The sequence below is a fragment of the Danio aesculapii genome, chromosome 6 (genome assembly GCF_903798145.1).
Source record: "Danio aesculapii chromosome 6, fDanAes4.1, whole genome shotgun sequence".
Lineage (NCBI taxonomy): Eukaryota > Metazoa > Chordata > Actinopteri > Cypriniformes > Danionidae > Danio > Danio aesculapii.
In genome coordinates this window covers 4047274-4062316 of record NC_079440.1, presented here as the reverse complement: position 1 = coordinate 4062316, position 15043 = coordinate 4047274, and positions in this window count along the sequence as shown.

The following is a 15043-nucleotide window of genomic DNA, read 5'->3' as shown; positions in this document are numbered from 1 at the left end:
ACCTTCTCCGAGGGCTCTTCAATTTAATCACGTTCTTAAGGTAGAAACTTTCAGCTCCCTTTTGTGTTTTGTGGGTGTTAATGAATACATAATCACTGGGAAGGAAAGGATTTGTTTCACCCAACATTTCAGAGAACATCTGCAAATATATACAGTTGAAGTCAGATTCATTAGCCCTCCTAAATATTTTTCAACACATTTCTAATCATAATAGTTTTAATAACTGATTTCTAATTACTGATTTATTTTATCTTTGTCATGATGACAGTAAATAATATTTGACTTGATATTTTTCAAGATACTATATTCAGCTTAAATTGACATTTAAAGGCTTAACTATGTTAATTAGATTAAGTTAGGGTAATTAGGCATTATATTTCAGTGGTTTGTTCTGTAGACAATCCAAAACAAATATTGCTTAAGGGGGCAAATAATATTGACCTTAAAATGGATTTTAAAAAATGATTTCATTCTAGCTAAAATAAAATAAGTAAGACTTTCTCCAGAAGAAAAAAATATTATAGGAAATACTGTGAAAAAGTCCTTGAAAAGCAAAAAAATTTACAGGAAGGCTAAAATTATTTTGACTTCAACTATATACGCTTTATTAAATCATGAATAAAAAAGAAAACGGTCAAAATAATCAGTTGAAATTGCTGTATTTCCTTTAGTGGTTGCCTAAAAACCAAATAGCAAACAAGCATTGCAAAATAATAATACTAATAAAAAAATAGCTGTTTTCAATGATCTTTTATTAGTTCTTTTATATATATTTTATTAGTTATTTTATCTTTCAATTATCTTTTATTAGTTTGTTTCTCAGTTGTTTGTTGTATTAAGAAACAAAATCTATCATCTTAGTTTTAAAAAAAACAATTACAGTAACTTACCATTTAGACTTTAGGAAATGATCATGACTAACACAAATCTAAACGCTCTCATTACTAGCAGGAACTACATCAGAATAAAATTAACATAGGCTAAAAGGAAAGGATCGTATACACTGCAAAAAAGGCTTTTCTTACTTGGAGTTTTTGTCATGTTTCTAGTCCAGATATCTAAAGATTTATAAATGAAGAAGCATTTTCTAGACAAGCAAATAATACTGTGTTGTTTTCAGAAATAATGTGTCAAAATTAAGGGAGTTTTTAATTAAAAGAAGCAAAATAACCTGCCAATGGGGCAAGCAAAATAATCTTGTTTTCGTTTTGACTTTAGGTTATGTTGCTCACCCCATTAGCAGATTATTTAGCTTGTTTTAAGAAGAAACTCACTTAATTTTTACATATTTCTTTAAACAAGCCATGAATAAAAAATGCTTCTTGATTTCATTTTTTTGGACTAGAAACGAAACAAAAAAAATCTTAAATAGTAGCATTTTTTTGCCTTCATTTTGAGGTCAGTACTGTCACATGACTGCCTTCAGAAAAATATATATTTTTATTTATTTTATTACAGCCAAACTAAAAGAAATAACACTTTCTCCAGAAGAAAAATATAACAGATGTTATATAAATCATTTAGGATTTTTTTTTGAAAATAATTAATATTTAGGGCAAAAAAAATGTGTCTTCAACAATAGGTCTATAGTTGAAGACAAAATTATTAGCCCTAAACTGTAATTATTTTCTAAATATTTCCTAAATGATTTATAACAAAGCCGTTAATTTGTCACTGATTTCCTAAATTTTATATATATATATATATAAATTCAGTTGAAGCCAGAATTATTAGCCCCCTGAATTATTAGCCCCCCTGTTTATTTTTTTCCCCAATTTCTGTTTAACGGAGAGAATACTTTTTTTTAGTGCATTTCTGATCATAATAGTTTTAATAACTCATTTCTGATAACTGATTTATTTGATCTTTATCATGATGACAGTAAATAATATTAGACTAGATATTTTTCAAGACACTTCTATACAGCTTAATGACATTTAAAGTGACATTTAAAGGCTTAACTAGGTTAATTAGGTTAACTAGGCAAGTTATTGTATAACGATGGTTTGTTCTGTAGACAGTCAAAAAAAATTGGTTAAAGGGGCTAATAATATTGACCTTAAAATGTTTCATAAAAAAATAAAAACTGCTTTTATTCTAGCCAAAATAAAACAAATAAGACTTTCTTTTTTTCTATTTATTTTTCTATTTTTTTATTCAATTTATAAAAATATTATCAGACATACTGTGAAAATGCCCTTGCTCTGTTTAACATCATTTGGAAAATATTTTAAAAAGAAAAAAAAAAATCAAAGGGGGGCTAATAATTCTGACTTCAACTGTATGTATATATATATATATATATATATATATATATATATATATATATATATATATATATATATATATATATATATATATATATATATATATATATGTATATATATATATATATATATACTATAAGATACTAATATATAAAGCTTGCATCCATGTTACATCTTTTTTATTATCTTTAGAAAATGATTTGTAGTTTTGAGTTAAAACACTTAGGCTACTCTTCCATCATTTAGAGCAGAGGTGCCCAGACTGGGTCCTGGAGTTCGGGTGTCCTACAAAGTTTAGTTCCAACCCCAATAAAACACACCTGGGCTAGTTCAAGCTCTAAAGCTACGGTTACACTGGGCTTTGTGTGTGCGAAATTCTGTTGTGCAGCGCTGTGAAAAGGGGCGGGATTAAACAAGATGATTAGACATTAAAAAAGCGAGCAATTGCTCCATGTTTTAAAGTTCTGTCCAGAGAGGTCCTGTTTTGATCCTCGATTGGTCTCACGCAGTCAAGTGATGCGATTTTGCAGGTCAGAGTTCACCAAGCTTGAACTTTGCACTGCAGCAACCTGCAAACTTGACGCATGACCTTGCATTTCCGGTCTGATGCATTCACATGCGTATGAATGGAAGTCTATGGGGAGAAAAGTCAAGTGTGACCGCAGCTTGAGTTTGTGTGTGCAAAATTTAAATTTAAATTTTTAAATTTTTAATAATAATTTTAAAAATTTTTTAAATTTTTTAATTTAAATTTTAAATTTAAAACATGGAGCAAATCGCTCGCTTTTTTTAATGTTTAATAATCTTGTTTAATCCCGCACCTTTTCGCAGCGCTGTACGACAGAATTTTGCACACACAAACTCTAGTGTGACCGCAGCTTCACTAGGCTTTCTAGAAACATCCTGCAGGTGTTTTGAGGCAAGTTGGAGCTAAAATCTGCAGGACACCGGACCTCCAGGATCAAGTCTGGGCACCCCTGATTTAGAGTCTTTAGTTGAAACTACATTGAAACTGCAATTTGATAAGTTCAAACCAATGAGAACCACAAATACCCACTATCTGGGGAACAATTCTGCATATTTTCCCAAAAAAAAAAAATTTAATTTATTTTCAAATGAAGAAACAAAGAAGTGAACAAGACGTGAACTAATCTCTTAAGCAGCATATGGCAACATCTGAGGTGATTTTGCATCGACAAATACGTAGAACATGTATAGTTGTTACTAAAAGTTAACTTGTTTATTGTTCTTTTTGTCTCGCTGTGATATTTGAGTCCATTTCCCAGCATTGATCTGGCAGGGTGATGTTTTGGTGGCCATGTGCTCATGTGACAGCAAAACCCCTGCCTTCAGTCTCAAACATTCTCTGAAAACTTCACTGTAGCAAAAACAAGAGATATCTACAGTGTAAAAAAACACACCACTGAGACAGAAATAACAACAAACACTTTCCCATGTCAACATGACTACACAAACAAAACCAACTTATCAAACGAATCAACTTAACCTGACCCACAAACCAGAGTAAAGCGACAGAAAACGCTAAGACTGCGAATCAAACGAGCGTTTTTGTTCTGCCAAACGCACTTTTAATCCTTCAAAACAGTGATAATTGTTTGACAGAATAGACACAGGTCTGCTTTTCGAGGATATTTAGATTTTTATCCGCATCAACAACACAACGCAGCCCACATGCTGCTGTTTGGAATCTGTGTTTCAAAGAGATAAGTTTTCGTGTTTGTCTCGAGGCGTTGTTGGTGTTTTCAAAGATGCGCAAACGCGTGTCTTATTCATTAGCACGAGCCGCTTTAGGCGCGTTTTACAAAGCAGCGTGTTTAACTTTAACACCCACATCGCAAAAGTTCACCCCGCCATTTTTGAGATGCTTTCTTTTAGACTTGTTCTTCTGTTTGGGGTTTGATCCACATGAAACCTGCGAGTGACACACTGTATGGCAAGCGGCTTTAACATTTAAAGAGTTAGTTCACAATTACAATTCTGTTTTTAAAGGCTAAAACAAAAATTAAGGGTGCTGTGTGTAAGTTTTTGACTCTTCTAAAGCATAAAAACACCATAATATGTTTGCAGATATTTCAGAAACATGCTCAGTGAACATTCTCGTTTATCTGAAAAACATGCTGAAGTCAGATATTCTGCTTTGAACATGTGTGTTACGTGCTGGATTGTCTGTCTTTGTTTTGGTTATTATAACCTGCCCAATGCCAGTTTAGTCAATTATACTTCAGCACTCCAGATTGCCTTGGTGGAAAACAGCGTATTTCATTCATTCAGTCAGAAAGGCTCTCATAGCATGCGTCCGTGACCAAAATGCGACCTCTGGTGGACAGTAGCAGACTCCGAAATGAGGCGCAGATTCAGTTCCACATGAGGTTATTAATTAGCAAATAATGTAAATATTATGAATGTAAACATTATGTGAGCAGGTTATATTATAACCGTGTTTCCTAACAACACACTATGTGACGAGATTTTTCAGTGATAAGCAATTTGGCTGTTCGCACCAGACGAAACATGACAGAAATTTTAAGGTTTAGGTTTAAGGTTTAACAACTTTATTAATCCCACCAGGGGCAATTAGATTAGGGTAATAGCATTTCATGATACAACGAACACATAAAGAGACAAATCACTTACAAACAGTAACAAAAACAATCCAGCATGCTTCATGTATAACTTCATAAATAGTAATAAAAAAAAAACCTTGGAAAAACACATGTATTAGAAATGTACATTTAAAACTTGCTAAAATGTAATGTTGTAAAGCCTTATTGCCTCTGGAACAAAGGTAAATTTATATATGTTATTTATAACCTTCTTCCAGAGGGCAACACAACAAAAAAAGGCTTTAGAGCAGGGGTGGGCAAACTCGGTCCTGGAGGGCCAGTGTCCTGCACAGTTTAGTTCCAACACTAATCAAACACACCTGAACAAGCTAATCAGTGTCTTCAAGATCGCTAGAAATCCATAAGGTGTGTTTGATTAGAGTTGGAGCTAAACTGTGCAGGACACCGGCCCTCCAGGACTGAGTTTGCCCACCCCTGCTTTAGAGGATGGGAGTCATTTCTTAACACAGCCATTCAGAAGCACAGAATAGTGCACTCACTGCACTCCAACAAAATGGTTCGGTTTATAATCTAATTAATACATGTTAAACCTCTTTAACGTTATTTAATGTAGATGCTGAATCCCTGATATGTCCTGACTTGAACAGTTCTAAAGTTCAATTTCAAACGGTTTATTTTATTTTCCAGATCTGAGGTAAACTATATGCTGCTGCTTTCAGTGTACAATAAATGTGATGTAAAATGGCATTCAAACTCACATTATTAGCATTTAACACTGAATAAAGCACATGAGGTTTATCTGAGGTGATCATTGTCATTTTATCCTGTTGTTCAGCTGCAGGAAATAGAAGCCGCTTCTAGAATATTAATTTCAGGTGTTGGTAAGGACAAAAACTCCTTTTATTATTGCATGCCATTGCTTTTATTTAGAACACATTTTTTTACTTCATTTTAAGCTTTATATATATATATATATATATATATATATATATATATATATATATATATATATATAAAGTTGAAGTCAGAATTATTCACCCCCCTTTAAAAAAAATTTTTCTTGTCTAAATATTTCCCAGATGATGTTGAACAGAGCAAGGAAATGTTCACAGTAAGTCTGATAATATTTTTTCCTCTGGAGAAAGTCTTATTTGTTTTATTTCGGCTAGAATAAAAGCAGATTTAGATTTTGTAAAATCCATTTTAAGGTCAATATTATTAGCCCCTTTAAGCTAATTTTTTTTGATAGTCTACAGAACAAACCATCGTTATACAATAACTTGCCTAATTACCCTAACCTGCCTAGTTAACCTAATTAACCTAGTTAAGTTTTTAAATGTCACTTTAAGCTGTATAGAAGTGTCTTGTAAAATATCTAGTCTAATATTATTTACTGTCATCATGGCAAAGATAAAATAAATCAGTTATTAGAAATAAGTTATTAAAACTATTGTTTAGAAATGTGTTGAAAAAATCTCTCCGCTAAACAGAAATTGGGGAAAAAAATAAACAGGGGGCTAATAATTCTGACTTCAACTGGTTATTTATATTGGCTCGTACTTTAGACATACAAAAGACAATATAAAAGAAAACAAAAAACAAAAGAGACAAAAAACAAAAAAACACATCATAGTCACAAAACATCCAATCAAAACTAGAGAGGGTATGTAACTTAAACTTCAGCGGGGTCACTGGATTGCTCTTGAGATATAGATTTGTCAAATAATAGAACATGATTTAAATCAGCCTTTAGACTCGACAGTCAGGCACACTGCTGTTGGTGTCGTCAATCTGGCAACCTGCTCTTGTGTTTGTTTTGAACCAGAAGTGCAATACCTAGTTCAACCGCTGGGTGTCAAACTTACATACTGCACCTTTAACGAATCACTTTAGTCGTGTGGCCCGGGTGTTTTGAATCACTAAAGTGATTCGAAACACCAGGTCATGCAACTAAAAAGTTGCATGACCTGGTGTTTCGAATCACTTTAGTCATGTGACCTGGGTGTTTCGAATCACTTTAGTCATGTGACCCGGGTGTTTCGAATCACTTTAGTCGTGTGGCCCGGATGTTTGGAATCACTTTAGTCATGTGACCCGGGTGTTTCGAATCACTTTAGTCGTGTGGCCCGGGTGTTTTGAATCATTTTAGTTGCATGACCTGGTGTTTCGAATCACTTTAGTCATGTGACCCGGGTGTTTCGAATCACTTTAGTCGTGAGGCCCGGGTGTTTTGAATCATTTTAGTTGCATGACCTGGTGTTTCGAATCACTTTAGTCGTGTGACCCGGGTGTTTCGAATCAGTTTAGTCGTGTGGCCCGGATGTTTGGAATCACTTTAGTCATGTGACCCGGGTGTTTCGAATCACTTTAGTCGTGTGGCCCGGGTGTTTTGAATAATTTTAGTTGCATGACCTGGAGTTTCGAATCACTTTAGTCATGTGACCCGGGTGTTTCGAATCACTTTAGTCATGTGACCCGGGTGTTTCGAATCACTTTAGTCGTGTAGCCCGGGTGTTTTGAATCATTTTAGTTGCATGACCTGGTGTTTCAAATCACTTTAGTCATGTGACCCGGGTGTTTCGAATCACTTTAGTCGTGTGGCCCGAGTGTTTTGAATCATTTTAGTTGCATGACCTGGTGTTTCGAATCACTTTAGTCATGTGACCCGGATGTTTCGAATCACTTTAGTCGTGTGACCCGATGTTTCGAAACACTTTAGTCGTGTGACCCGGGTGTTTCGAATCACTTTAGTCGTGTGACCCGGGTGTTTCGAATCACTTTAGTCGTGTGATCCAGGTGTTTCAAATCACTTTAGTCACGTGACCTGGGTGTTTCAAATCACTTTAGTCATGTGACCCGGGTGTTTCAAATCACTTTAGTCGTGTGACCTGGGTGTTTCGAATCACTTTAGTTGCGTGACCCGGGTGTTTCGAATAACTTTAGTCGTGTGGCCCGGGTGTTTTGAATCATTTTAGTTGCATGACCTGGTGTTTCGAATCACTTAAGTCAGGTGACCTGGGTGTTTCAGTTGCGATTTCAGTCACTTGACACTGTGTTTTCGTGTGAACAAACAGCAAAACCACATAGAAAAAGTACGGTTTTGATAATACCTGTGTTCGTATAGACTGTGCCTAAAATTGGACTGGAACACAGCTAGAGAAGAACCACTACTTTAAACGAGGAAGTAAATCGGCATATTTTTGTTTAAAGATTACCAAAACCTTTTTTCAGCGCATTAACACAGATTAATTGTTTACCTAAAGGATAACAATGTGTAAAATAAATATTGTACATTTTGATTCAGTGTTAAATAGGCTTGCCATACAAAGCGCAAGGTGCGTGAATCTTCCCCATATGAAAGCGAACGCGTTTATTTGAGGATAAGTTGTGAGAGATCAGAAGAATGTGTGTTTATGTATCTGTGGGTGGCTCGCCATCGGCCTTATTCCGTTCATCCTCCCGAATTAAGCCGAAAATCAACAGCAGCATTGAAACCTGATCTCCATTCTCTCTATCCCCTGTGACAATGAGACACGAGCCATTAGGGAGGAACTTTAAGCTCGTGCTTTGATGGAGCTGAAATCCCCGCAGCAATGCACAATTCACGGCATGTCAATACGATAAACCCGCGTGCAGAACTCTGGAAATCTGGAGATCAGACGCGCTCCGCTGTAATCCCTGCACCGGAACAAAGACGCACTCGGTCGACTCCGGCTTTAATTCGTGCCCCGTAGACCTGAGAGATGTTCATTCCCTCCCCATCGCTCCCTGCGGCTCTTATGTACAGTATATGTGTGCTCATTGTACTGGCATTGATACGCGCATCATGCAGAACGCGCAAACACACGGAAAAACAATGTACAGACAACAAATAAAACGCAACGTGCCTCATTCTGCCAGAGGAAACGATGCTCTGTTTACTGCTGCATGGATTAAGGGAGGGACTGCAAAACTTTTTACAAATAAAATAAATATACAGTGGAATTCTGCAATGTTACAACAGATGTTATGGGGGATTGCAAAACTTCATAAATGAAATTAAATGAAATTAAATGAATGAATGAATGAATGAATGAATGAATGAATATATGGTGGGATTCTGCAATGTTACAACAGATGTTATGGGGGATTGCAAAACATCATAAATGAAATGAAATGAAATGAATGAATGAATGAATGAATATACGGTGGAATTCAGCAATGTTACAACAGATGTTATGGGGGTTTGCAAAACTTCATATATTAAAGAAAATAAAGTAAAAAAAAAAATGAATGGATGAATGAATTAATGAATGAATGAATGAATGAAAGAATGAATATACGGTGGAATTCAGCAATGTTACAACAGATGTTATGGGGGATCGCAAAACTTCATATATTAAAGAAAATAAAGTAAAAAAATAAAATAAAAAAATAAATGAATGAATGAATGAATGAAAGAATGAATATACGGTGGAATTCAGCAATTTTACAACAGATGTTATAGGGGGATTGCAAAACTTCACATATTAAAGAAAATAAAGTAAAAAATAAAATAAATTAAAAATAAATGAATGGATGAATGAATGAATGAATATACGGTGGAATTCAGCAGTGTTACAACTGATGTTATGGGGGATTGCAAAACTTCATAAATTAAATTAAATTAAATAAATTAAATGAAATTGAATGAATGAATGAATGAATGAATGAATGAATGAACATACGGTGGGATTCTGCAATGTTAAAACAGATGTTATGGGGGATTGCAAAACATCATAAATGAAATGAAATGAAATTAAATTGAATGAATGAATGAATAATTATACTGTGGAATTCAGCAATGTTACAACAGATGTTATGGAGATTGCAAAACTTCTTATATTAAAGAAAATAAAGTAAAAATAAAATAAATAAATAAATGAATGAATGAACGAATGAATGAATGGTGGAATTCAGCAATGTTACAACAGATGTTATGGGGGATCGCAAAACTTCATATATTAAATTAAATGAAATTAAATAAATTAAATGAAATTAAATGAATAATGAATGAATGAATGATTGAATATATGGTGGGATTCTGCAATGTTACAACAGATGTTATAGGGGATTGCAAAACATCATAAATGAAATGAAATAAAATGAATGAATGAATGAATGAATGAATTAATGAATGAATGAATGAATATACGGTGGAATTCTGCAATGTTACAACAGATGTTATAGGGGGATTGCAAAACTTAAAAATAAATAAAATAAATATACAGTGGAAGTCTGCAATGTTGCAACAGGTGTTATGTGGGACTGCAAAACGTAATTAATAATGTAGAGTAATATAAAATAAAATAATATAGAGTGGAATCCTGGAATGTGACTGCCAGATTTAGAAAGGGATTGCAAAACTTCTAAATAAATAAATAAATAAATAAATAAAGAAAGAAAGAAAGAAAGAAAGAAAGAAAGAAAGAAAGAAAGAAAGAAAGAAAATAAATGAATAAACAGTGGAATTTAGCAATGTGTCTGTTTTTATTTAGATAAAAATTATGTTTGTTCCAGCAGTTTTTATTACACCATGGTATTGTGACATGCATTGCCTTTTTAAAATAATGCTTGATCCTTTCTTCCTCGTTTATTTTCCTTTCCAAATGTATACAATGATAAATTCATTGTGTTTATTTCATTAACCATTGATGGTGGCTCAGTGGTTAGCACTGTCGCCTCACAGCAAGAAAGTCGCTGGTTCGAGTTTGAATAAACTAAATTGGCTGTAGTGTATTTGTGTGAATGAGTGTGTATGGGTGTTTCCCAGTACTGGGTTGTGGCTGGAAGGGCATCCACTGTGTGAAACATGTGCTGGATAAGTTGGCGGTTCATTCCGCTGTGGCGACACCTGATGAATAAAGCCGAAGGAAAGTGAATGAATGGTTGTATTTAATCATGTTTTTTAATTATTATTATTTCTACTAGGCTAAATTATAATTAAACTAATAAATATATGATTTATATTTTATTTATTTAATTACAAATCTGTTTAAATAATAAATTGATTGTATATTTATAATGTTTACCAAAACTTACCAAATATATAGAGTAAATGGATAGTTTATTTTTACTTAACCATTGATATTCTCTTTATTATTTTATATTATATACTATATTATTTAATAAATTATTTATTTAAAATTTAAATATAATTATATATTATACTATTTAATGAATTATTTATATTATTTAAACTGATATTAGTGATGATCTCTTTATTCTTAACAACCTTTACACTGTACTTATCACTGATTAATTATTTTTATTATTTAATGTTTTTATTATTTTATCTATACAGTATATTCTTTAAAATAATAAATAATATTATATATATTTAATAAAATACTAAATGTGTTTAAATCTATATCAAAGTTGTTGTGTGTATAGAGTTAAAAAAATAAAATTTCCTTACCAGATGTTTACAATAAATACATTTAACCCCTTTGGCATTTGTGAATCTCAGTCCAGCGTTCTGCTAAAGGCCCTGCTCTGAATTCAATCTGAGAAGAAGGTCTCGCTCGCAACGAGTGAAAAATGGACTACAGAGATCCTCTAAATGGTGGCCATCAATAAACGTGTGGCGCTTTGCTTTGCATTCATCTTCCTCCCTTAATTTGTTTTGCAGACATCAGTCCCTCGACTGCTGACCTTTGAGAGAGACTCAAACAGCAGACAGAGGAGAGATCATGTGTTTATCAAGAGCACATTCACACAATACACTCACACACACACACACACACACACACACACACACACACACATTAACCTGACCGAGAGAGAGAGAGAGGGACTACAGGCAGAACACCACTGTAAAAATTCTCTATAAAAAACACTGCTGGAATGTGTTCCTGTTTTAACATTAACATTTAACACTTAACATTGAAGGCATATAGCTGAAATTTTAATAACTCATATCTAGTGGCCATCATATTTCTGTGTCCAGCTTTAAACTATGGCTCACAATCTTAAATGCACAGTTGAAGACAACATTGTTGGCCCTCCGGTAAAATGTGTATTTCCCCCCCCTAATATTACAATGTATAGTTTAAAGGAGGATTATTTTTTTATGCAATACATTTTTAAACAAAATAGTTTTAATAAGTACTTCCCAATAGGTCTTTTTGCCAAGACAGTACATAATATTTCACTGGTATATATAGCAAGGTATTGGTACTATAGCTCAAAGTGTAATTTAAAGGTTTAATTAGGTGAATTAAGTTAACCAAGTTAGATTAATTAGGCAAATCATTGGACAACAGTGGTTTGTTTTGTATCTAATTAAGAAAATATAATTAAAGAGCAGTAATAAAAAAATAACCTTAAAAATGATTACAAAAAAAATGTAAAAACTGCTTTCATTCCAATCAAACTAAAATAAATAAGACATTTTCAAAGGATACTGTGGAAATGTCCTTCCTCTATTAAAAATCACAGGACATATTTGAAAAATAAAAAATATTTTACAAAATGGCTAATTGTTTTCGCCTTCACGTGTTTGTTTACAGCCAATAACATAAATAACAAATTCGGCAATTTTGCATAATGTAGGCTTAAATTAATCATTTGAAGCTAAGTAAGGGATAAAGTACATCCAGGGGGTTGTTATCGCAGAATAAAGCAAGACAGGTTTATTTATTGACTTTATTTTGAAGCGGAGCACTTTTGTAAAAGATAGAGGTAAAGTTGGTTTTATATTCGCATATTCAGACTTTCCCCTTAATAATATAATTTCATAAAAGTATTATTTGCAAACTCTAAATAGCGAAATCATATTAGCAGCCAATGACGATCAAAGTACAACATTGCTCACAGTCAAATAAACAGTGTTAATGTTGTTTTCAAGTCACACTTGATGCTAATTCCGATCGAATATTCAAAGTAACATGGTATAAAGACTTGTAAATGAACAAATGTGCGAATATAAAACCAACTTTAGCTCTATTTGTAAAAGGGGCTTTATTCTGCGAAAAACAACTGTCCTAGATGTGCTTTATCCCGCTTATTACACAGCTACTTGACACAAAACATCAAAATTAGACACAAAACATTGTCCTGAGCCGCAATAGTTTATTAATTCCTTAATTAAACGCAAAGCTAACAGTAACGTAAACAGCTAATAGATATGGCCTACACTGAAGCGCATTCTTCAGTCACAAGATGGCGCCAAACAGTCAAAAACGCAAAGCTGACAGAAAGGAAGCCAAGCTTACTTACCTACTTATTTTTCATTCACGAGACGACGCCAAACAGTCCAAAACAGTCCAAAGTCGCGTCGTGACAGACGAGCAGATATAAATGTGGATTGGATGTAATTATGTGGATTAGAACGTATTCACTGTTTTAAAGAAAACAGACCTTATAAAGGCGATTTTGCAATGGCATACAATTAACCGGAAACGATTAACCCAGGTTACTGGCAAATTAAAAGTCCAATTAGCATACTTCGACACCCTATTAGACGTTGTTCTCTCTTCTGGCTGCCGTTATCAGTCTCAAACAATTTCAGAAAGTCTTGATAACTCCATCATGGAGTTTTTCTTTTATTATTTCAGCAAATAGGATTGTAAAGAAATGTTGTACTGTCCCATTCACCGCACTCTTAGTTTACTAACTATGATGACTTCTGCTATAGAGAAACCCGGAAATGTGAAAAGGGTCCATACTGTATAAACCAAGATGTTATATGATTGAATACACATTAAAAAAAAAAACAGATTTTCCACCATTGAAAGCATTTAATGACCCATAAATACAGTTAATCACAATTTTATCCCAGTGTAGCCTATCTGCTGCTGCTTATTAATATTCTGTGCTTTTCGTAAATATAATGTAAAAGCTATCTCGTGATTTTTTTTCTGTGTTGCGTTGCTGAAAAATGAGCAGAACGCCACGAGGAAGGTGTAAAATATCTCTCAGTCTGACACATCGTGATTTCTTTCAGTTGTCTTGAACTTGGACCACAAACTAAAAATAAATCGTCTTCAACCCCCTGAGAAAAATAAAACTCATTCTGCGGGCATCAGCAGAAAAAAAACCCATCCACATCCACAGTTTCATCCCAGAGAAGGAAAAAAAAAAGACATTTCTCTTTTCTGATGTCACAAATCTGTTTGCTGCAGAAAATGAGAGCGCTTCACAATAAAGCTCTGTGTACTAACATTTGTTGTTTTTTTTTAACTATACTGTTTAGCAAAATAACAATCGGTAACAGTTAACTTTTATTGCCAGGTATGTTCACACATACGAGGAATTTGTTTTGGTGACAGAACTTCTACAGTGCAACAGGAAAACAGAGACAGGACAAAAAACAGAGAATAAATATATATTTTTAAAAATACAAGTAAGTAGTGAACGCAAATATACAAATTGACACGTGTATGTACATGTTCATTACTATATACAACGTTATATGTGCAGCTGTTATGTGCAAATTGGCATGTCAAGTGTGTTGTTAAATAAGTGTATATGTGTATAAAAGTGTATAGCAATTAGTGATGTTGGTTCCACAATTATTATCATCAAGTGTTCATGAGATGGATTGCCTGAGGGAAGAAACTGTTTCTGTGTCGGGCTGTTCTGGTGCGCAGTGCTCTGTAGCGTCGACCAGAAGGTAAAAGTCCAGAGGCAGTGTGCTGGGTGTGAGGGGTCCAGAGTGATTTTGGCAGCCCTCCTGCTCGCTCTGGATAAGTACAGTTCTTGGGGAGTAGGAAGGGTTGTACCAGCGATTCGCTCAGCAGTCCGAACTATTCGACGTAGTCTTTGGAGATCATATTTAGTAGCTGAGCTAAACCAGACAGTTATTGATGTGCAGATGACTGATTGATTGACAGTAATGATTACAGTATTTAAGCATGGCTCAATAACAGGTCTTGTTATCTTGCAGTTTAATCAGGATGGGAATTACAGGGGGAGTTGAGGGGGTCTGACCCACCTGATTAACGCTTGATCTCTCCTGAAGGACATCAAAACTAGATGTATGGGGTCTGCCCTTTAATAGTTAAGAAATAGTTTGCTCTGATCTGTTTATTCATTCATTTATTTTCGGCTTATTCCCTTTAGTCATCAGGGGTCGCCACAGTGGAATGAACTGCCAACTTTTCTAGCATATGTTTTACAACACGGATGCCCTTCCAGCTGCAACCCAACACTGGGAAACACCTATACACT